The sequence below is a fragment of the Oryctolagus cuniculus genome, chromosome 18, assembly GCF_964237555.1.
Source record: "Oryctolagus cuniculus chromosome 18, mOryCun1.1, whole genome shotgun sequence".
Lineage (NCBI taxonomy): Eukaryota > Metazoa > Chordata > Mammalia > Lagomorpha > Leporidae > Oryctolagus > Oryctolagus cuniculus.
The window spans coordinates 67,067,875-67,089,737 of record NC_091449.1 but is presented as its reverse complement, the minus strand read 5'-3'; the positions used below and the strand labels follow the sequence as shown (position 1 = coordinate 67,089,737).

The 21,863-nt window shown below is 66.4% G+C and overlaps 1 long non-coding RNA gene and 1 pseudogene across 1 annotated transcript in view; both read right to left on the bottom strand.

Annotated features, from left to right (window-relative positions):
• LOC138846372 (uncharacterized) overlaps positions 1-21,863 on the bottom strand; it is a 34,080-nt gene that overhangs the window by 8,722 nt on the left and 3,495 nt on the right. The window lies entirely within an intron of this gene.
• Positions 15,758-16,624, bottom strand: LOC138846681 (adenosine 5'-monophosphoramidase HINT2 pseudogene; annotated as a pseudogene).

Sequence of the window (21,863 nt, the reverse complement as noted above, 5' to 3'; positions counted from 1 at the left end):
CGCAACCACGCGTGACCCTCTGCGGACCGCACACCCAGTGCCGGAGCCAGCCAGCTCCCTCACCCCGGCTGCAGGGCCTGGCGGGCTGCTGGCCCCGCCCTGGCCCTCTGAGTGGAACCCACGCGCTGGCCCCGCCCCGGACCTCTGGAACCCACGGGCTGGCCCCGCCCCGGCCCTCTGAGTGGAACCCACGCGCTGGCCTGGGCCCTGCAGCCCTGTGCCCACAGGACTCATCTCCCTGGACACGAAGGGAAAGACTCTCTTGTGTCGTGGAACACCTGCTTTCACCTCCTGGGACCTCCCCCGGGGTGGGGGGGGCATGAACCAACAGACAAGCTGAGGAGCCTGGCCTCAAGGTGTGGGCAGAGCCACGCCCCCTGCGAGGGTCCGGGGAGGAGTCGCCTGCCCCTCCCGGCCCTGGTGGCAGCAGGGGTCCCTGGGCCGCAGGCTTCTCCTCCATCTTGTGTGCTTTTCCCTCTCGTTAGAAAGAGGCCCCCAGATAACCCGGATGCCCTGGGTCAGGCCTGCGGACCCTTCCCACACGGAGGGCTTCCTGCAGCAAGGAGGGGCCGAGGCTGACGCAGAAGTGACGTGGGCCCAGCGGCGACCGCAGGGCTTCCTCCCAGGCTGAGCAGTGAGGGCGACAACCCGGGAGGCTGCACAGAAGGGCTCCGACCCAGAGGACAGGCCGGGCGGGCAGCTAGGACGCTCCCACGTCACCTGTTCCCTCTGGAGTGCCCACGTCACCTGTTCCCTCTGGAGCGCGGGGCCGGGCGGGCAGCGAGGACGCTCCCACGTCACCGGTTCCCTCTGAAGTGCCCATGTCACCGGTTCCCTCTGGAGCGCGGGGCCGGGCGGGCAGCGAGGACGCTCCCACGTCACCGGTTCCCTCTGGAGCGCGGGGCCGTGGCGGGCAGCGAGGACGCTCCCACGTCACCGGTTCCCTCTGGAGCGCGGGGCCGTGGCGGGCAGCGAGGACGCTCCCACGTCACCGGTTCCCTCTGGAGCGCATCTGACGTCACCGAGAACTCTACGGCCACTCAAGCTGCACGAAGACCTTTCCAAGCTGCCCGTCTGTAGCACGGGCTGGACAGACGTTCAAACCACAACCATGGCAGGACACAGGAGGCCCCCTTGAGGGGCGTCAGGCTGCAGGGTCCACCTGCATGACCTGACCTGCACGTGTGTCCACCGAAGGCAGGTCTGGCACGTCACTGGCTGCCCTGGCCCATTGTCCACCCCCGGAAGGCAGCGAGTCACCGTGGAGCACCTCGCAGAAAACAGAGCCACGGGCACACAGGCAGCATGGCGGCCACAGTGCGCAGCCCAGACCTCGGAGCCCGCCGTGGCTGCTCCGTGCAGGAGAGGTCCACACAAGGACGCAGCCAAAGGGGGCCTTGGGGTCAGGTCGCGTCTGGGCAGCTGCCTGGGGCTGGCATCCTGGGCACTGCACACCAGCTCCCAGGAGGAGCCGAGCAGGCACCCGAGCGGGCCAGGGTGGGGTCCTTCAGTGCAGGCCTCTCCAGGACCCTCCCCACCGCGGCGTCCCTGCTCGCCTCACTGCTGGTCCTGAATCAGCTTCCTCCTGCGGGCGGGACCCTGCTCCCTGCTCCCCGTGGAACCAGCGGGGAGCCTCAGGGCCCCTCCCGAGCCGCACGGCCCGGGGTCCACCCCACTCTGGGCTTCCTGGGCAGAGTGCAGGCCCCGCCTCTCCACGGGAGGAAGATGGTCAGAGAGTGAGGGGTGTTCTGTGAGCGCTGCCCGGGATGGGCGCTAGTGTTTGGGTTAGGACAAGCGTGTGCCTCTCTCCTGAAGACAGCTCTGAGTCTCGGGGCATCGGCTGTGGAGTCCAAAAGGCCGCCTCTGCCCCTGGCCAAGGCCGGGCGCCCGGTGGGCGAGTCGGAAGGGCCGCCCCAACCTTGCCTCGTGCCTCCCCGCCCCCATGGCTGCTCCCGGGCACCCGAGGGCATTCCGACGTCTCCCTCAGCAATGGCTGCACCCTGGGGTGCTGGTGGGAGGCCACAGGCTCAGCCTGCACTGGGACAGTAAGCCTGTGTGTGGGAAACTCCCCTGGTCCTGCCCAGGTCCCTTCCGTCCCCACCCATCGGCCTCCTGCATGCTGGGAAGTCCAGAAGCACCCGGCATCCTCCAGGCCTGCCTTCTCGTGCCAAACAGGGGCCCCGAGGGAGCAAGAGCCCCGCTGCTGTGGAACACGACCGTCCTGGCGAGCAGAGGCCACGGGCCCCCGGAGACCCCAGAGGCCATGCCCGGCAAAGCCACGGCGGACTTCTAGGTGGTTTCCACGCTCCGAACTCAGAAGCTCAACTTCTCCCCCATGTAGAGAAAAGGCCTTGGCTCCCGTCCAGCCACTGACCAGCAGCCGCCGACTCCACGTGTGCAGAAGGGCCGCCGGCCGATCCGAGAAAGGCTGAGTCAGGGGCACGGGAGGAAGCCCAGCCTTCCTCTTCCCCTCGGGCGCGGAGCACAGGCACGGCCACGCGCAGGGGCTCCCGGCACCGTCCACAACCTGAACACCGGACACCTGTGCCCGTGCCTGTCCCTCGGTGTGCCGTGTAAGCTGGCTCCTGACGCAGGCCAGAAGCCGCAGGTTTAAAGGAAATCACGGCGGGAATCGGCTTGGGCTGAGGGAGGAGTTTGGGAAGCCCCTGACCCCACAGGTGCAGCCCTCGGTTTGGTGCGAGGAACTTCAAGTTCTCCCGAAACCAGAGCCCTGTTCCTGCTCAGGATGGAACCCGGACCCCCAGCTTGGCCCCGTAGACCACGGCACCGAAAAGAAACCGAACGCGCAAGCCACACACGATGTTTGCGGCCTTCAAACGTGCAGGGGAGGAGACGCCGATGCAGCACGCGTGTGGTGAACCCGTGCACCCAGCACGTAACCGGGACCGGCACACGTGCACTGGGGCGGCTCCGTTCCGTTCTCAGCCCAGGCCTCTGGATCTGAGTCTCCACGGGGAACGCTGGGTCTGGTCTTAGAGCTGGAAGATTGCAACGCAGACACACAGCCAAGTGCCCGAGCAGGCTCAGTGAGTCCTGCCGCTGAAACCGGGCCGAATCCAGAGGGCAGCGCCCGCCAGCCCAAGCACTCGGTGGCCCCCTGGGCTCGTGGCAGCCGGCGCTCTCGGAGCCAGCGGCTCCGGGACAGCGGCCAAGTCCACAGTGACCCCGCGCCCTCATTACAAGGGAATCTGGCAGAAGGGCTTCTTCCCCAGGCCTGGGAGGAAAACAGCAGCAGTACTGGGAAGACTTCGGCGGCCGAGGGCACTCATTATTCCTGTGTTGCTGTGGTTTCCCAGAGCGCCAGGCTGGGCTGTGCCCCGCCTGCCCCCCCCACCCCCGCCCCTGCCCCAGCTCCCACTCCGAGGCAGGGGGCCGTGACTTCTCGGCAGGAGCCGGACCTCATGCAGGGACCTGGGCGGGGCAGCTCCAGGTGCTGGCCCGTGGGGAGCAGAGCCAGTGCCCCAGGACCCCGGTGCCGCGGTGGCAGCGAGGGGCTCTCCGAGCCTGGGGCCCCCGTGTGGCTTTTGGGGCTGGGGCAGCAAGCACCCTCCTGTGGGGGTGGGTCCCAACGTCAGGGCACAGGCAGGGCCCCGCCCCCGCCCAGCACTCCCTGGCCTTGTGTCCTGTCTGCGTGTCCTGTCCTCAGATCTAGGGTCAGCTGGGGTACTTCCGTCCTTAGCTAACTGCACCTGAACTAGCCCTCGCCTAAACACACCTCCAAACACCCCCTCTCCCAGCAACCACAATCTGAGGGCCTCCAGGGGGTCATGTTCAGACCCCATCCCTCCCTCAAACGCAGGCTGGGGCACCCTTGCCCCGGGAACGGAGGCCCAGGGCTGATGGGCATCAACCACTTATTGCGCTCGTGCGCTCGGAGGGGCAGGGCAGCACCTGAGCCGCATCGCGTCCCGGGAGCCCTGCAGGGGAAATTATCCCCCCCGCCCCCGCAGATGGGCAAACTGAGGCTGTGGGGGGCTGGTGAGGCACAGGGCACCGCCAGCACGTGGAGGAGGAGACGGGCCGTGGACAGGCCCACTGTGGAACCTGCACTCAGAAACGGGTGCAGACTCCAGCCCCCACCGCGCCCACAGCAGCGTGTGCACCTGGGCTGCGAGGAGAGGGCCTCACGGCCCCCAGTAAGCGCTGGCTGCGCTGCCTCCCCTGTGCTCAGAGCCTGGAGCGGCCGATCTCCTCTGAGTCCCGGGCAGCCACAACCCGGCAGCAGGGCCCAGGAAGCGAGGCCAGAGGGGCTGGCTCCTGGGGAGGCTCCGCCCCAGGCCTCCCTGGTGGCCCCCGGGGGTCTCTGCCTCAGACACCGGTGCCTGTCCTCCCTGCATGTGACCACTCCAGTCCTCCTCCTCCGGACGCCGGTGGGATTGGACTAAGGTCCCCTGACCCCAGTGTGGCCTCCTGCTTCCAACAGGGTTGCGGGGTGGGACTTGGGCATCTCTTTTGGGGAGGCACAGCACAGACGTGTTAGAACTCACACTGTGTGAACCCCCCATGCACCCATGTTAGATGAGCAGAGCAGTGGGGACCCTACCCAGCCCCTGGCCCACGGGGATGCGACTTGGGCTGGTGCTGTGTGCTGGCGCAGGGAGCCTCGCTCAGCGGCTGGGGGCAGGAGGCGTGCTCCGTCGCTCCCAGGAGAACCTCGGGAAAGCCCAGTGTGCAGGCAGCGAGAGGGAGTGGGGCCTGGGAGCCCCAGGCTGCTTCCCCGAGAGCCAGCGCCAAGCAGGGCCTCTGAAGGGCCGGAGAGAGGAGCTCTGGTCTCACAGGCCGGCGTGTGAAACTGAGCTGGCAGGGAAGGCGGGCCTGGCCAGGGCAGGGCGGAGGCAGAGGGCTTCTGCTTGGGTAGGAAATGGAGTTGGGGGGAGGGAGAAGGGAGAGGAGGAGAGGGGGAGGGCTGAGGGGGTAAGGGAGAGGGGGAGAGGAGAGGGGAAGGGAGAGGAGGGATGAGGGGGAAAGGGGAGGGGGAAAGGGAGAGGGGAGGGAAAAAGGGAGGGAGAGTGAGGGGGAGGGGAGGGGGAGGGAGAGGAGGGGTGAGGGAGAAAGGGGAGGGGGAGGGAGAGGAGGAGTGGGAGAGGGAGGGAGAGGGGAGGGAGAGGAGGAGTGGGAGAGGGAGGGAGAGGGGAGGGAGAAAGGGGAGGGGGAGGGAGAGGAGGAGTGGGAGAGGGAGGGAGGGGGAGGGAGAAAGGGGAGGGGAGGGAGAGGAGGAGTGGGAGAGGGAGGGAGGGGGAGGGAGAAAGGGGAGGGGAGGGAGAGGAGGAGTGGGAGAGGGAGGGAGGGGGAGGGAGAAAGGGGAGGGGAGGGAGAGGAGGAGTGGGAGAGGGAGGGAGGGGGAGGGAGAAAGGGGAGGGGAGGGAGAGGAGGAGTGGGAGAGGGAGGGAGGGGGAGGGAGAAAGGGGAGGGGAGGGAGAGGAGGAGTGGGAGAGGGAGGGAGGGGGAGGGAGAAAGGGGAGGGGAGGGAGAGGAGGAGTGGGAGAGGGAGGGAGGGGGGAGGGAGAAAGGGGAGGGGGAGGGAGAGGAGTGGGGAAGGGGGAGGGGCGGGGGAGAGGATGGGGCGGGGGCTGGGTCTCCGTGGCTGGGGGCTGCTTACCCTGGGAGGACTGAGCTGGGCTCACCTAGTCTGACTTTGGGAACCGGGAGCTGGCACTTGCTGCTGGGAACCCCCCCCCCCGCCCCCAGAGCTCTGCAAAGCAGCCCAGCTCGGATCAGGCCGAGTCCTGGGGCAGGGGGCAGAGGGCAGAGGGCACGGCAGAGCTCGGGGGAGGCCTGGGCAGCAGGGACAGGGGCCAGGGTGAGAGAGAGAGAGAGAGAAAGGCGGGGGGGGGGGGCAGAGCGAGGCGTCACAGCTGTGAGCGCTCTCCCTGTGCCCACGCAGGCTGCAGGAATCCTCGCGGTCGCCCTCGGCTGGGACCAGAGTTCCAGGCCTTTATCCGCGTGCGGGTCCGTGCCCGCCGCCCGCCGCCCGCCGCCCGCCACCTGCCTCCCGCCTCCCACGCACTGAGATGTGGGGATGAGCGGACTTGCAGGTAGGCAGCGTTGGCCCAGGGCGGGTCCTCCGTGAGTTTGTTGTCGCCGCCTTGGGGTTTCCCGGATCCAGGTCCCCAGGGAACCTCGGGGACGCCCTTTGGCAGGGTGCGGCTTCGGCCGTGCAGCCTCTGCGTGCGGCCAGTCAGCCACCGGCCACGTCAGCCCTGGGGTGGCAGCCCCGGCTGGCTGCTCTGCCGGGGACACCGGCGCCTGCACACGGGCCTGGCGAGGTCTCAGGTCCACCCCCACCGGGCGCTCGCCTTGTCCTGGTGCGTCCCCCACGGTGCCACCGTCCTGCTCCTGGCACAGTTCCTGGCCAACCCCTCGACCTAGCACAAAGCCGGCACGTGGCAGGAGCTCACGTGGGCCCCGTGGAGCCGTCCCACGAGCCCACACTGCCCCCTGTGACTCAGACGCAGGGGCTTGTCCCGGCCCGGGGTTCAGGGGATCCCTGTCACCGAGACCAACGCGGGCGCATCAGGCCCACACCTGTCGGGGGGGTGCTCCTGTGGAGAGGGCCGGGAGGTGACCGCCTGGGGGTCGGATGTCCTGGGGTGAGCTGAAGCCATTGGAAAAGGAGAGGCCGCTCCTAGGGACCCGCTCTTTCTCCTATGAATGGGGTGGTGTGTGGTGGTGATGCCCGGAACCCTGGGAGCCCTTCTGCAACCAAGAGGGAAGAGACGGCAAGAAATCGAGTCCCTGGGTGACACGGTTGGGCACAAAGCCAAATCCACCCAACACCCAGAGCACCCACTAACCTGGGCTGACCAATCAAACAGGCCAGGCCGTTCATCCCCCGCCCCAACTCCCGCCCCCCTGGGGACCCACAGGGTTCAAACCTCAGCCTCACAGTGGGGTCGGGGGCAGACCACACCCCCGCCTCGGGCCTCAGCCTCTCCAAACGAAAATCACAGCGAATGAGAAAGACCACCCTGGTCGCCCCTCCTCCGGTCCCCCGGGCTCGGCTGAGGCTCCCCGGGAGGGGTACCTGGAAGCCCTGGAGCCGGGCCCCAGGTGGCCGGCTCCTCCCAGAACACCCCACGGCCCCATCAACGCTCGGGCTCTGATCTGTGCGCTTTGTGAGGCGCACGTTAAGTCTATGCCCGTTTCCGGATGGAAAACTCGAGGCCGGGGGGGGCGGGGTGACCGCCCGAGCCCCAGGGGCTGGATTTGGGTTCAGGCGCGGCCTGCGCTGTGTGGTAGCACCGGTGTGGGCTCCTGGGCGTAAGAGGAGCGAGCTCACCCCACCCCCTGCGACCCGCGCAGCTGCAGACGAGGGGCGGTCAGTCAGGCCTGCCGCCGGCCTGGCTTGCTCCCCCCAGGCCAGGGGTCCCCTCGGGAAGTTCCCGCTGACTGCCCGCAGTGTTCCTGGGACCCAGCGCCTCATCCTGTCCCAGATCCCTGGGAGCAGCCCTGGGCACGGAGTTCCCAGTAGCTTCAAAGGCGGCCGGGCGGCGGGGCTCCCAGGGGGCGAGGACAGCAGGGAAGTCGGGCCGGCCCTGCAGACGTCAGACGTGTGAGGCCGCTTTGGTCTCCAGCGCAGCCCGGAGCCAGCCCCGCTGGGAACCCTGCTGGCATTTCCGGGTCTGTCAGCCCCACCGTAGCACCCCGGAGACCTCACGCAGAACAAAGCGGCCTGCAAGGCGAGAGGATTAGACGGGAGCGGAGCCAGCGGGTGCAGCTGCACCAGCCTCCTGGACGGGCGTCCCTGCCGGGCCGGGTTCTCACGACAGCAGCCGCCCGGCATGCGTGGGGTGGGCAGCGCAGGCGGCCCCACCCGGCACCCGCAGACGCCGCAGGCTGCGGACCCTCCCTGTCCCTGTCCCTGCCCACAGGTGAGAAAGATGAGGCTGGGGATGGCTGGGTGCCTGGTGGGGGCGAGGCAGGGTCCCCACAGCCTCTGCCCAGCCTCATCTTGCATCTGACAAAGCCGAGACGGGGGCCGGGGCTGTGGCTCAGCGGGTAAAGCCACCGCCTGCAGTGCCAGCATCCCCCATGGGCGCTGGTTCGAGTCCCAGCTGCTCCACTTCCCATCCACCTCTCTGCTGTGGCCTGGGAAAGCAGTAGAAGATGGTCCAAGCACTTGGGTCCCTGCACCCGCGTGGGAGACCTGGAAGAAGCTCCTGGCTCCTGGCTTCATCCCAGCCCAACCCCTGGCCGCTGTGTCCATTTGGGGAGTCAGTAGTCTCTCCCTCTCCCTCCCTCCCTCCCTCCCTCCCTCTCTCTCTGTCAATCCTGCCTTTCAAATAAAACAAATCTTTCATTAAAAAAACAAAAACGGAGCCCTGGAGGTCCCTGGCTGCCATCACACGTGCGGCCGTGGGATCTGAGGTGAGGGACGGCGGCGCCAAGTCCAGGGCTCCCTTCCTGCCCCGCAGACGCTGGACACCGTGCCCAGGCCCAGGACAGGACGGAGTGTGGGGCAGGGTGGGTGCCCCGCCCTGGAGGGAGAGGCATCGGGAAGGGGCGGGGACGAGCCCAGGAGCACCTGTGCCTCCTGGGTCGGGGGAGGAGCCAGGAGCCCCCCCCTGCCCAGCCACTGCTTCCTGCTGGTGCTCTGGGGGTGGACGGGGCCGGCGCCATCTGACCAAGTCACACCCTGGGCGGCGGCCTCTGAGTGTGGGCTCTGTCTACACTGCCAGCTGCAGGCAGGGGGTGTGACAAGTGTTGTGAGAAGACTCAGCAAAGCCACTCGTGGGTCCCTGCAAACACACAGCGGAAGCCACAGACGACCCCTCCCCATACGGCCCTGTAGATGGACTCAGGTGGGGCCCGGCCACCAGCACCAGGAAACCTGAACAAGAGCAGGTGTCCTGAGCCAAACAGCTGGTGCTCTGTGGTGCTCAGGGAGAGCAGAGGCAGCACTAGTGCCGAAGAGCTGCTTCTGTGGCCCCACCATGCGTGTGGACCTCCGGCTGCATTATGGCTGCTGGAGCTCCGGCCATCATGCTCACATTCTGGCCAACTAGAAAGTCGAAGAACAGCCACGCGCATGCACCGTGATCAGGGATGTGCCCACAGGATCCCATGGACAAGGTCCCACTGGCCATGACCCTGTCACTCTGCACACCTAGCAACAAGGCCTCGTAGAAGTGCAGCCTTTACCTGCCAGTCTGCGGGTCTCAGGCTCAGGCCACACCAAGTCCCCTGCAGCAGGCACAGGAGGGAGAGGGGTTTGCAGGGGGGACAGAGCGAGGGGTACTCGGGGAGGGAAGGCGGCAGGGCCGGGACGAGTGTGGCTTCAGCTCTGCTGCTTCCCTGCCAGGCCTCAGTGGCCCCATCTGCATGATGGGTGGGCAGCGACTGCGGGAGACCCCTGCTCTCTCCTCAGGCTCCAAGGCTCACAGCTGTCAGAGGCCGGGCGGGGATGGGGGGTGGGAAAAGAAGGGGAGGGGAGGGGAGGGAGGGAGGAGGGGGAGGGGGAGGAGGAGAAGGAAAGGAGGGGAGTGGAGGGGGGAGGAAGGGGAGGGAGGGAGGGAGGAGGGGAAGGGGAGGTGGGAGAGAGGAGAAGGGAGGGGAGTGGAGGGGGGAGGAGGGGGAGGGAGGGAGGGAGGAGGGCGAGGGGAGGGGGGAGAACAGGAGGGGAGGGGGGAGTACAGGAGGGGAGGGGGAGGAGGGCAAGGGGAGGTGGGAGTACAGGAGGGGAGGGGAGGGGGGGAGGGGGAGGAGGAGAAGGAAGGGAGGGGAATGGAGGGGGGAGGAGGGGGAGGGAGGGAGGAGGGCAAGGGGAGGTGGGAGAACAGGAGGGGAGGGGGGAGGAAGGGGAGGGGAAGGGAGGGAGAAGGGGGAGGGAGAGAGGGAGGAGGGGGAGGGGAGGGGGGAGAACAGGAGGGGAGGGGAGAGAAAGGGAGGGGAGGGGGGAGAAAGGGAGGGGAGGGGAGAGAAAGGGAGGGGAGGGGGGAGAAAGGGAGGGGAGAGAAAGGGAGGGGAGGGGGAGAAGGGGAGAGAGGGGTGTGAGCCGAGCTGCCGCCTGCGGGTACCTGTGGGGAGCAATCCGGACTAGACTAAGTTACTCGAATTAGGACTTATTCTATGCATCTGCTCTCCCACAATATGGCGCTGGGAGAGAAGTAAACAGCTTCCGCACAGCTGCCTCCAGTTCAACCAATAAACTGTAGGACTTGTTCCTGATTGGAGGAGAGCAGCGTACTCAGCCGAGTTGGGATTGGCGGAGGAGGACTATAAAGGAGGAGAGAGACGGCATGCACCAGCAACATCTATGGGGAACATCTAGCTGAGGGAACACCTGTGCAGCCCCGGAGAAGAGCCGGCCGGCGGTGTGCCGCTCCCCTGCGGAAGTGGGGAATGCGGCCAGGGGGAACTGCCCTTCCACGGAGGTGGAAGGGACAGTAGCCAACCCGGGAAGAACCAGCAGCAAACCCGGGGAGAGCCGAGCAGACGAAAGAACAGCGCAGGGTCCTGTGTCGTTCCTCCACGAAGAGGGGGAGCGACAGGTACCCACCCGTGCTCCGAGTGCCCGTGAGACATCGGTGCGCAGGCGTCCCTGGAGCGGGGGGGAGGGGGAGGAGGGGGAGGGGGGAGGCCTTATCTGCCCCATTGTGCAGGTGAGGCTCGGGGTCACACGCCTGCCCAGGGGGTTCTGACGGCAGGGGAGCAGCAGGGGCCGGAGCGGGAATGCTCTGCACAGGCGCCGGCTCTGGTCAGTATCCGGGGGAGCTGAGAACCCCCCCGGTGTGGGCGTCTGCCGGGGCAGCTGAGAGGTGGGCACTGGGGTGCGGGCGTCCGAGTCCCGGCTCCACTGCCGGTTCCAGCCTCCTGCTGGCAGCCGGGGGCGCTACTGTTCCCCCCCACAGATCTCCCCCCCACCCCTCCCCTCTTACCCACCCCAGGACTGCCCAGTGCAGGGCCTGCGCTCCCCGGCTCCCCACCCAGGGCGGCCCAGGGCAGGGGCGGCCTGGGGCAGGGGTGGCCTGGAGGGCAGCTGCCTGGGGTCTGCAGGAGCAGGAGGCCGGAGCGGGCAGCAGCTGGGCCCAGGAGGAGTCTCCTCTCCCAGGGCCGCACTCCTAGGCCTCTGCTCTCGTGGAGATAAGCTGGGCCAGGCAGGCCGAGACGCCCAGCCGAGACCAAGCCGGCCCCGCCTTGCTCCCCAGCGGGCACAGCCCTCGTCCACTCCCCAAAGCCCAGGTCCTGGGCGGGGCTGAAGCCAGCGCAGAAGTGGAAATTTTAAAATTGCGCCCGCACGGAGGTGGCCAGCAGAGCCCCCAGCCCTGGCCTCTGGGCCCTGAGAGGGGCTGGAGCGGGAGAGGGTGGGGCCGGCCCAGAGCCGGGGGAGCAGGAGAGAGACGGGCGGGGGAGCAGGAGAGAGACGGGCGGGGGAGCAGGAGAGACGACGTGGTGGAGGCAGCTGGGAACGGCCTGGGAGGCAGCCTGGAGGCGAGGCCTGTGAGGTGGACACCATGGCCACCGCCCTCTTCACACCAGGGCCGCGTGCCCTTGGGTGCCCAGGGTGCCACAGGCTGGCTGGGGACGGTGCCTCCAGGGCTGTCTCCAAAAGCCAGCGCCGCCTCTGCCCCCTCTCCCAGACACAGGGGGCCCCGTGGCCAAGGTTCTGGAGGGAAACAGGGGGAGCTGGGGTTTCCACCCTCGCGGTGCCGCCACCTCTCCCCCTCAGGCCTTAGGGGACAGCCAGGTCACAGTGAGCCAGCAGTGGGGGTCCCAACCCCCCGGTGCCCCTCACGGGCTGTGCAGCCTTGGGCGGGCGACTGGACCTCTCTGTGCCTTTGTCGCTGTCACTAGGAAGCAGGGAGGGTAATGACCCCCAGCAAGGGGCATCCTGACCCTGATGAGAGCCAGCGTCCACGCCGCGCATGTGCACGGCCACTTGCTCTGGGTCTCACACACTGCACCCGTGTAGTCACATTGGTTGTGAATAACACTATGATTGTGATGCGTGTGCACAGGCGAACACGTAGAGCAGCCGCCACATTATTCAAAGAAATGCGCTCCAATCAGAAGTAGAATTCTAAAGAAGTCCACGACCGAGGAATGCAGAGGGCGGAACAGAAGAGAGAAAATCGAATGGAGTCCCAGCGCGTCGCCCACTCCCTGGCAGATGACCCAGAATCGGCACCAGAGGCGGGCAGAAGGAAGGTCTCAAACGACCTAACTGTGGTCTAAAAGAAATTGTCTTTGGGGTGGGCGCTACGGCACAGTGGGTAAAGCCACCATCTTGTATGGACACGGATTCGAGTCCTGGCTGCCCCTCTTCCCATCCAGCTCTCTGCTGTGGCCTGGGAAAGCAGTGGAGGGTGGCCCGAGTCCTTGGGCCCCTGACCCGCGTGGGAGACCCGGGAAAGCTCTTGGCTTCAGCCTGGCTGTTGCAGCCATCTGGTGAGTGAAACCAGCAGATGGAAGATTCCTCTCTGTAACTCAGAGAGAGAGAGAGAGAGAGAGAGAGAGAGAGAGAGAGGAGAGAGAGAGAAATTCCCCTCAAAGAAAATGGAACAGGTGGATTGACGTTAAAGGATAGAGAGAAAACGTGTGGGGCATCCTCTTGCAGGGTCGACATCCCACATGTGCGCTGGTTCGAGTCCCGGCTGCCCCACTTCCAATCCAGCTCCCTGTTGATGGCCTGGGGAAGCAACAGAAGATGGCCCAGGTGTATGGGCCCTGTGTGGGAGACCCGGAGGAAGCTCCTGGCCCCTGGCTCCTGATCAGCCCGGCTCTGGCCATTGCAACCCTTTGTGGGGTGAACCCGTGAATGGGGACCTCTATGCATCCCACGGCCACACTCAGCCCCACGAGGGCCCTGGGGGCAGACGCCCGGAGGCTCTGCTCACCAGTGGGCGCCCGCCACGCCTTCCCCAGCCTTGCCAAGCCTCAGTCTCCCCGTGGGAAAAGCAGCGAGCTGCGGCCCCCGCCAGCCACGGCGGTGACAGGGGACGGGTGCTCCGTGCGCAGCGCACATGGAGGCTGTCTGGGGGCCAGTTTCCCGTCCACCCTGCAGGCCCCCAGCCTGGCTGACACAAGGCCTGGGGAAAGCCATAAACCCCCGCCCGCCGGTCCCGGGCTGGAGATCTGACCGTCCCCGTTATCGGAATCAAAGCCGCTCTGCTGATGGATGGGCCTGGCCGGGCTGGGGGCCCGGCAGCCAGGCTCCTGGCGGGGACGTGGGCTGGGCGGGAGCAGCTGCGGTCACCTCAGCGGGCCGCCCCCTGCTACAGATGCTTATCTCTGGCAGAGCGGGAGTGCCGAGGTGTGAAGAGGCCACACAGGCGCAGCCCGGCGGCGTGCACAGCCCCCGGGGCCCAGAGCTGACACCCGCAGGAGCTGCAGCTGGGCTGTGGCAGCGGCTCCCCGCGGGAGGCTCTGGTGGGGGAGCCTGGGCAGCCTCCAGGAGGAACGCCGCATCCCAGGGCTTGGAAGATTCTGGAAGGGCCTGGTTGGTCTGGGACCCCCGACGTGGGGTCCCTGAAGGCTGTCGGGCGACCCCCCAGGCCGCCTGGGCTCCGGCCTGGCTCCCGCGCCGGGAGACGCCGTGCTGAGGGGCATGGGGAGGACTCTGGGGCGTCTGGGGAGACCGGAATGAAAAGCGGAGCTTGGGGTGGGCGTTTAGCCTGTGGCGAGGACGCCCACACCCTGCATCGGAGCTGAATACCCGGCCCCTGCTCTGGCCGGCGCGGCCCCGAGGCAGCTGGGTCCCTGCCACCCCACGGGACCTGCCTGAGTTCCGGGCTCCTGACTTCAGCCTGGCCCAGCCCCGGCTGTCGCAGGCATTTGGAGAGGGAACCAGCGGACAAGACGGCAGGCTCACTCTCTCCCCACCCCCAAAATTAGCGAGTCACTGGAGGCAGTTGTAAAGGTGCGCTCCCCGTTTCTCTGCGCCCAGACGCCGTGCTGTTGGAGCGGTCCCCGGAACACCTGATGACGTCAGCCCAAGCCGGCTCCTCAGGGCCCTGTGGCCTGGGGGAGGCTGTCGCCTGGTGCCAGGGAGGAGAAAGAGCCACGGGTGTGAACAAAGGGCCCCCCCAAGCTGTGCCATGGCGGCTGTGTGGGGGGGTGAAGTCAGGGGAGCCCAACCCAACCCCTCTGACCAAGGACCCCGCCCCAGTATTCTCAGGGGACAGCGTCAGGAGGTCCTGAGAGGCACCGGTGCCCTCGTCCAGGGGACCCCAGGGAAGCGCCTTGTCCCCTCCAGTGAGTGAGGACAAGGGGCGGCGCCTGCCAGCCAGGAGGCAGCCTTGACCTCGGCGTGTGGCCCCGGCACCAGGATAAACTCAGGTCCCTCGATCGAAGCCCGTCTGTGCACATCTGACGGCTCCCTGACAGGTGGAGACACGGTCTCCGGCCCCCAGATCTGTTCCCGTCTGCTTTGGGAAGCACGTCCTGGGGCCGCCAGCCCCCAGTGAACACGGCTCCCACGGCTCCAGTGCACCCGCTCAGGACCCTGGCCCGACACCCGCTCTGGCCACTCCCTCTCACTACCCTCCCCACCCCCGCCCCGCGCTCAGGGGTCCCCAGGGCACCTTCCTCGCCTGACCCTGCCTCTTGACAACAGCTGGTTGCCAAGGAAACCTGGGGGAGCCCAGAGCCAGGCCAGGGCCTGCCCTGCAAGGAAATCCAACCCTTCCCGCCCCTCCACACACAGTGGCCTCGCCGCCACGCCCCACGAGAGGCGCCCGCGCCCTGCCCTGGGGCTGAGGCCAGCCGGACGCCCTGGGAGGCCAGCCCGCCCCTCTTGCACGGCGCACATCAAACGCACACGTCCCACTCGCAGAAGCTGCTCCAGGAAAGGGGGGCATCCCCTTCGTGCCCCCAGTGGCCATGCCCCTCGCCGCCCACAGAAGGAGAAGCCTAGCCGACGCCTCTGCCTGGCAGTGACCGTGCGACACCAGCGTGGCCCCTGCTTGGGCTATGCTGGTGAGAACTGAGCCGGCGTGGCCCATGGCAGCCAGGCGTGGCCGCGTGAGCTGCTGCCTGGCTGCAGGCCTGTGTCCCTGTCTCAGGCGCTGGGTGCTGGGGACGGGCACAGCAGACCCGACCACGACCTGCACAGGGTATGTAGCTCCTTGGCCTGGGGTCCATGTGGCCACCCTCCTGCCCCTTGCACTCGGCCGTTGCAGCTACCGAGGGGCGCTATCCCCACGACCCCTGATCAAACCCACTCATCAGATAGGACACAGAGGCCCAGAGAGAGGATGTCCCCTGCCGGAGGTCACACGGCCACCAGGGCCAGAGACCCCACACACGCCCAGTGCCCTTAAGTGGGGACTGTGGAGCAGCAGCATGGATCCACCCTGCAGCTTGTTAGAATGCACATGTCCAGGTTCCGCCCCAGAACCCCGGAGTCCGGGTCTCCGAGGATGAGGCCTGGAGTCAGCTTTCCGGCTGCCCTGGAGGGGGTAGTCTACCTTGGACCCTGACGGGCCACCATGTAATTCCCCAATGTGGTCACTAGAGGGAGCCAGCGCCCCAGAGACAGCCCCAAGCAGCAGGTGCCTGCGGCTCCAGGGGCAGCGGGAGGCTCTCTGCCTCCGGTCTTCCAGCCAGGGGTGTTTGGGAAAGGGAGCACTTCCTTAACGGGACGGGCAGGAAGCTTGAGCTCACAATGCTCCAGGAGTTCCGAGCCTGCTCTTTGTCTCTGTGGTGAAGAATTTTTTTTTTTGATGGAGAATAGGTTTATTAGCACTGCAGGGGCCCACTTTTCCCTTCACCATCCAAGCAAGTGTCCAGCTCAGTAGACAGCTTCAACCTGGAGGCCACAGGAGCTGTCGACCCCCAAGTACATGAATATGCAGGTGATATACTGACTGTGCGCCTATCTTCCCATCATTGATCACAAGTCGGTATCCATCTCCCAGGCCCTCAGCCTTTGTTGTCTTCTTGGCCACAAGGAGGAGGTGTCCTAAAAGCTGTTGATCTTCAGCCTGGCTAATCCGAGGAATGGGCGTCTTGGCAATGACCAGGAAATGCACCGGAGCCTGAGGGGCCGCATCACGGGACACGAGGCACTGCTGCTCCTCGTACAGAATGTCAGCCGGAAGGCTTCGGTCCAGGATCCGGGAGAAGATGGTTGGGGCCGCACCCCCCGGGGCTGCCTGCTGGGCCTTGGCCACTTCACCCCCATCCGTCATACCCGCCGCTCCTCGGACCTGCGCCCCCTGGGGCCCTGCAGCCACCAGGGCCCGGCATGCCGCGCGCACCCCGGCGGCCAGCACCGCGGCTGCCGCCATCTTCCCAGAGCGGGAAGGGCAGCGGGGAGGTGAGCAAAGCAAGTGAAAGCAGGTTGCAGTGAGAAACAGACCCTGCTTGGTGGGAGAGGCCCCCGGGGAGGGCTCCGTCCAGGGCTGGGTCCTGGGGGCTTGGATAGGGAGTGCCGATCAACTGACTGGTTCCTCCAGCCGCTTGGATCCACCAGGGTCTCGGCAGGGCCACGGTTCCTGAGCAGTTAACACAGGCCACCCTGCCGTCCACCTGGGAGACGTGACCGTGGGAACCATGCTGGTCCCCCAGCACTTCCCCTATGAAGCTCTGCATTTTCTGGGGGCACGTCTCTCGTCTAATCAGCGGACAGCAGGTTTCACGCAAACACCCAACTCCTCCTCCCCGCAGGGCCCTTCCCAACAGCCTGTCAACCCTACCAGCTCCTCACCCGCCAGCTTCACGGTGTCACCCCGCCAAGCCTCACTCTGCCATCGGTACAGCGGGGCTGCTGAGCCTCTGAGCCCCCGAGCCCAGCCTTGAGATTTCCCAGGATGCCCGTTGATGTCCGTGAAACAGGAAACAGAAGGCGGGCAGTGCTGTCCCTTGGAAGTCCAGAGGTCAGCTTGCACGGTTTTGCCGGTGCTCCCTGTGTGCCGTGAATGGCACGCGCCCTAGCCAGGGAATGCCGCTGGAGGCCTGGAACGGTGGCAGATGCTGAGCGTGGCTATGCCAGAGACGGCGCTCCCTCCAGCGGGCCAGGTGTCCACCCAGTGGCTGCGAGAGACTTTGTCACGCCGGCCGCTGCTAGGAGCACAGGGTCAGGCGGGGCTGTGGAATCCTGCTGGGCCAGGTCACCAGGGAGGGCTTCCTGGAGGTGCGGCCCAAGTCATCCAGGCAGGGGCCTCCTGCATCCAACCATCAACTGCTTTCCTTAAGCTGGAGAAGATTCCTTTACCTGTGCAGGCCACGGTTTGCCGTGGGAAGCCCCCTCCGGCTATTACATGGCTCCCCCCTGCCGGCCTGGGGGGCCACAGGGAGCTGCCGTCTTTCTCGCATGGCCAGGGGCACACCGCTGCCGTGCCGACTGCGGCCCACGGAACATCCCCACCGTCACAGGAACCTCACACATTTATCCATTAACGCGGATTTAAGCCCACGTCGTATGCACCCCCAGCGCCTGCGGCACGTGCATCGCCGTGTTGCTAATCCTGTTTCTTAATGAGATCCAGGCTGCAAGAGCGCCTACCCAGGGCGCGCGGTGAGAAGCAGCGAAGCCTGGATTTGAACGCTGAGCAGCCGGCTCCCGTTTCACGCCCATTTGCTGGACGACGCCGGCTGCCTCCAACGGCCACTCCGTCACACGGCAGGCCCCTCTGCAGAATTTTTTTTTTATTTTTATTTTTGACAGGCAGAGTGGACAGTGAGAGAGAGAGACAGAGAGAAAGGTCTTCCTTTTGCCGTTGGTTCACCCTTCAATGGCCGCCGCGGCCGGCACTCTGCGGCCGGCGCACCACGCTGATCCGGAGCCAGGAGCCAGGTGTTTCTGGTCTCCCATGGGGTGCAGGGCCCACGGACTTGGGCCATCCTCCACTGCCCTCCCGGGCCACAGCAGAGAGCTGGCCTGGAAGAGGGGCAACCGGGACAGAATCCGGCGCCCTGACCGGGACTAGAACCCGGTGTGCCGGCGCCGCAAGGGGAGGATTAGCCTAGTGAGCCGCGGCGCCTGCCCCCCTCTGCAGAATTTTAAACTCAGTCCTCACGGGGAACAGCTGTGAGAACCAGAGGAGCCACACGGGTTCCTCCACGTCTCCCACAAGGAAGTCGGAGCCGTCCCTGAAGGCGCCAGGGCCGAGGCACCGTGAGGAGCTGGGCGGCAGCCTGGGGCTGGGTCCCCAGAGTCTCGTGTGAATGGACTAAGAAACGCGATCTCATTACGGTGTCGGGGAGGTGGGCTTAGTGAGAGGCCCGCAGGCCCCCGGGGCGTGGCCGTGCAAGCCGGCTCTCGCCACAGCGCTGGCTCCTGAGCCAAGTCCAGCCCGGCCTCTCCGCTGCCTGCTGGCCACAGGGTTCCTGCCTGTCATGTGCTCCCCTCCCCCGCCCACAGAGAACGGTCTCTGACCAGCACAAGTGCCCTCCCACAGGGCACTGACCTCTCCCCCGCCAGGCCGGCCTCACCCTCCCGCCCTCCCGGAGCGGACGCCTGTTGGGGGCAGAATTCAGAGCCCCCCTCACCCACCGTGCATCAGCTCCACCCCTGCTCCCTGCTAACCGCGGGCTCAGAGGGGCCGCCTCCCAGGCTGCGGCAAAGACACCAGGTGAGGCGCCCGAGTCCCACGTCAGAAGACCTGGGTTCAACACCCGGCTCCCCCTGGCTCCATGCACACCCCGGACACAGTGAGGATGGCTCCCGGCATCGTGTCCCCGCCGTGTGGGAGACCTGGAGGGAGTGAGTCTCTGGCTCCCGGCTTTGGCCCGGCCCAGGCCTGGCCACGGTGGGCGTTCGGGGAGCGGCCCAGTGGGTGAACATGCTCTCTCCCTCTCGATCTCAAATACATAAAATTTTTAAAAAATAATAAAGGCAGAGAGCAAAGCCTTAGCCTTGTCTGGAAGATGAGGATGAAGAGGATGAAGGTGGTGACGACGATGAAGAAATGATGAGGACGGTGGTGACGATGGTGGTGATGATGCTGATAATGTACGGATGACGGTGGCGGTGGCGACAGCGACGGTCAGGTTAATGGCAACGATGGAACCTAGGTCCTTGCCCAGTGCTGGCCACGTTACCCACCAGCCCCACCTCTCACTCCCACCCCCCACCTCCCGTGACGCCTTCAGCCAAGGGACACAAACTCGTCAGCCATGGCTGCCTCCGGGAGCTGGGATGCCCGCCGTGCTCTCTCGCTTCCCAGCCGCACTCTGGACGCCTCCCGCCCCAGCCAGCCCGGTGCCCAGGGCGCGGCAGCAATGCCGACGACCCTGCCCCCGGGCAGCCCCAGCTTTCTGTGGCCCGAAGGCGACCACAGAACCCAGAGGGCCCCCCAGGAGCCTCCACGGGCAACCAGTGCACGGCACGGTGACCACAGCGACCCAGCGCCGTTGCCGGGGGCGGCACCACTGTGTTCCGCAACCCGAGGACCCGCCCTGGTGGCTTCCTCGAGAGACCCCTCGCGGTCCTTGAGACTCAGCGCCCTCCAGGCCCCTCCCTCCCCTGTGCAGCCCACGGGCGGTCACCCTGCCCCCCACTGGAAGGAGTCCAGGAGGCAGGCATCGGGCCGACCTCGTCTCCCTCCAGCCCGGTGCTCTGCCCCTAAGGGGGCGCGGCTCGTGGGTGCCCCGGAGCCTGGGCGGTGGAATCAGCCGCGGAGTGTCCAGCTGTGAGGACTGGGGCAGCTCAGACCTAAACCTCGGGCAGGACGGTCGGGGGCAGGGGCCGGCTCCGCAGCCGTGAGGAAGAGGAGCCACATCGTGTCACTTCCGTCACCAGGTCGGCAGGATGTGTCCAGGCTCTCGGGAGACATTACGCGCCGTGCCGCTTCCACCACGACTCTGAGCAGGCTTGGGCAGCAGAGCGGAGCCAAGCGTTCGGCTTGGTCCCGAGCCGGGGAGGACAGGACCTCGGACCCCACAGAGCAGCGAGCACCCGGGGTGGACACGGCTGAGCCTGCCGCGGCTCTGCTTCCCGGAAGAAGAAACGCCGCCCACCCGGTGTGAGCCCGGCGGCGCCCCGCCCACACCTCGGCAGCCACTGCCCGTGTCGGCCACGACCCGCTTCTCAGAGCCGACGCAGATGAGCACTTTGTCCGGGAAACACCCAGGAGTCTTGAACCCCCGTTTGCAATTTCACAAGAGTGTGCGGAAGACACGTGCTGGCAGGTGTCCCCCTCTCCGCCCCAGGAGAGCCCCGGCCAGGCTGCAGGCTGCCGGGCGCTGCGGACAGGGACCTGGGCTCTGGGGCAGGGCGTTTCACAATGACTGCGCCCCGGAGCTCGGACTCAAAACCAGAAGCAGCCGCACACCACTTCTTATATAACTCAGCGTGCGCTTCCTCGTCCCTGCGGTCGAGTTTTCTAGAACCCACCGCGGGGTCGCCAGGTTTGGTTTTGATGTCTGCTCTCCACCTGCGAAAGGGGAAACCATCAGGAGACCTCGGAGCGGGGGTTTTTGTTTGGTTGGTTGGTTTGGTTTGATTTTTTCAAAAAAAAAATTTTAAGGTTTATTTATTTATTTGAAAGCGTTAGAGGGAGAGAGAGACAGAGAGAGAGAGAGAGCTTCTGTCCACTGGTTCACCCCCCCCCCCAAATGGCTGCAAAAGCCAGGGCTGGCCCAGGCCAAAGCTGGGAGCCAGGAGCTTCCTCTGAGTCTCCCGCGTGGGTGCAGGGGCCCCAGCACTTGAGCTGTCCTCTGCCGTTTTCCCAGGCCGTTAGCAGGAGCTGGATCGGGAGTGGAGCAGCTGGGACTTGAACCTGTGCCCATGTGGGATGTGGGAGCAGCAGGTGGTGGCTTTACCCACTGCGCCACGGGACTGCCTCCCGGATTTTGTCATTCTTTAGTAATGAAATGGCGGCAGCTCCCGTCTAAGCACCCCCTGCCCAGGATGGTGGGCCTGCCGGGTCCTGAAAGGAGCGGAGGCCGTGGACAAGGGAGACGAGGGAGGGCAGCCGAGCGGCTCGGGGACGCCAGGCAGAGCCGGGCAGGGCTCGGGGAGCACACACACTCGGTCGGGTTGTTGTCGTGGCTGCTGCTGTCCCTCGTGGCCCTCGGCTCTGAGCCACACGTGTCGCCCGCAGGGTCACGTTAGCCCTCAAAGATGCGGCAGGACGCCCCCTGCCGTCCCACGGTTGCACGAGCGGCTGCCGACATCAGGGAGTGATGCTGCCCCAGGAAACAGGAGGTGAAGGCCCCACACTCGGCCCTGGGCTCTGTCCACCGGGAGGTCCACTTGAACCTGGCCACTCCCTGGCTGCCCAGCTGCCGTCCGCTGCAGCCTCCGTGTCAACAGGAGCTCACTCTGGGGTCTCGAACAGGCGATGTCCCAGGCTGTGCCTCAGTCATCTCACACGCAAAATGGGTCCTCAGTGCCAGAGAGCGGGTGGGAGACAGGGGCTCCGGAGTCCGACCCCAGGGCTCAAATCTGGGTGACGCTGCTCCTCGCTGCGTGGCCTCATACAGGGTGGGGGCCCTCCATCTGCAAAATGGGTGGACAGCCGCCTGTAGGAGACTTGCTGTGACGAGCAGAGGGGCTGAGGGGCGCAGGCAGGCACTGAGCAGCGGCCGTGGGGAACGGAGGGATGGGGTGGCGGGCTCGGAGCTGCCCTGCGAGGTCCTGGGTGAGGGGACGGGCCTCAGCCGGCCCCTTCTCCGTGCCCACCTAGGACAGGAGCCCCCCGGTAAAACACGCAATTAGTGAACTTGAAGACACAGTGGAGACAGCTGAAAAGCAGAGGGTCTGCGCCCTGGAGGCCCCGAGCAGGGGGGTGGGGGGCGGGGAAGTGGCTGAGACCCTGTGTGAATAAGGCCCGGTCCTGGTGAGTGGCCCACACCCACACCAACGTAAGCACAACACGCACCCAGCCTCATCATCGGTTACTGAAAACCGGAGAGGACGATGAGACCTGCCAGGCACCTGGGGGTGGGGCGCATCT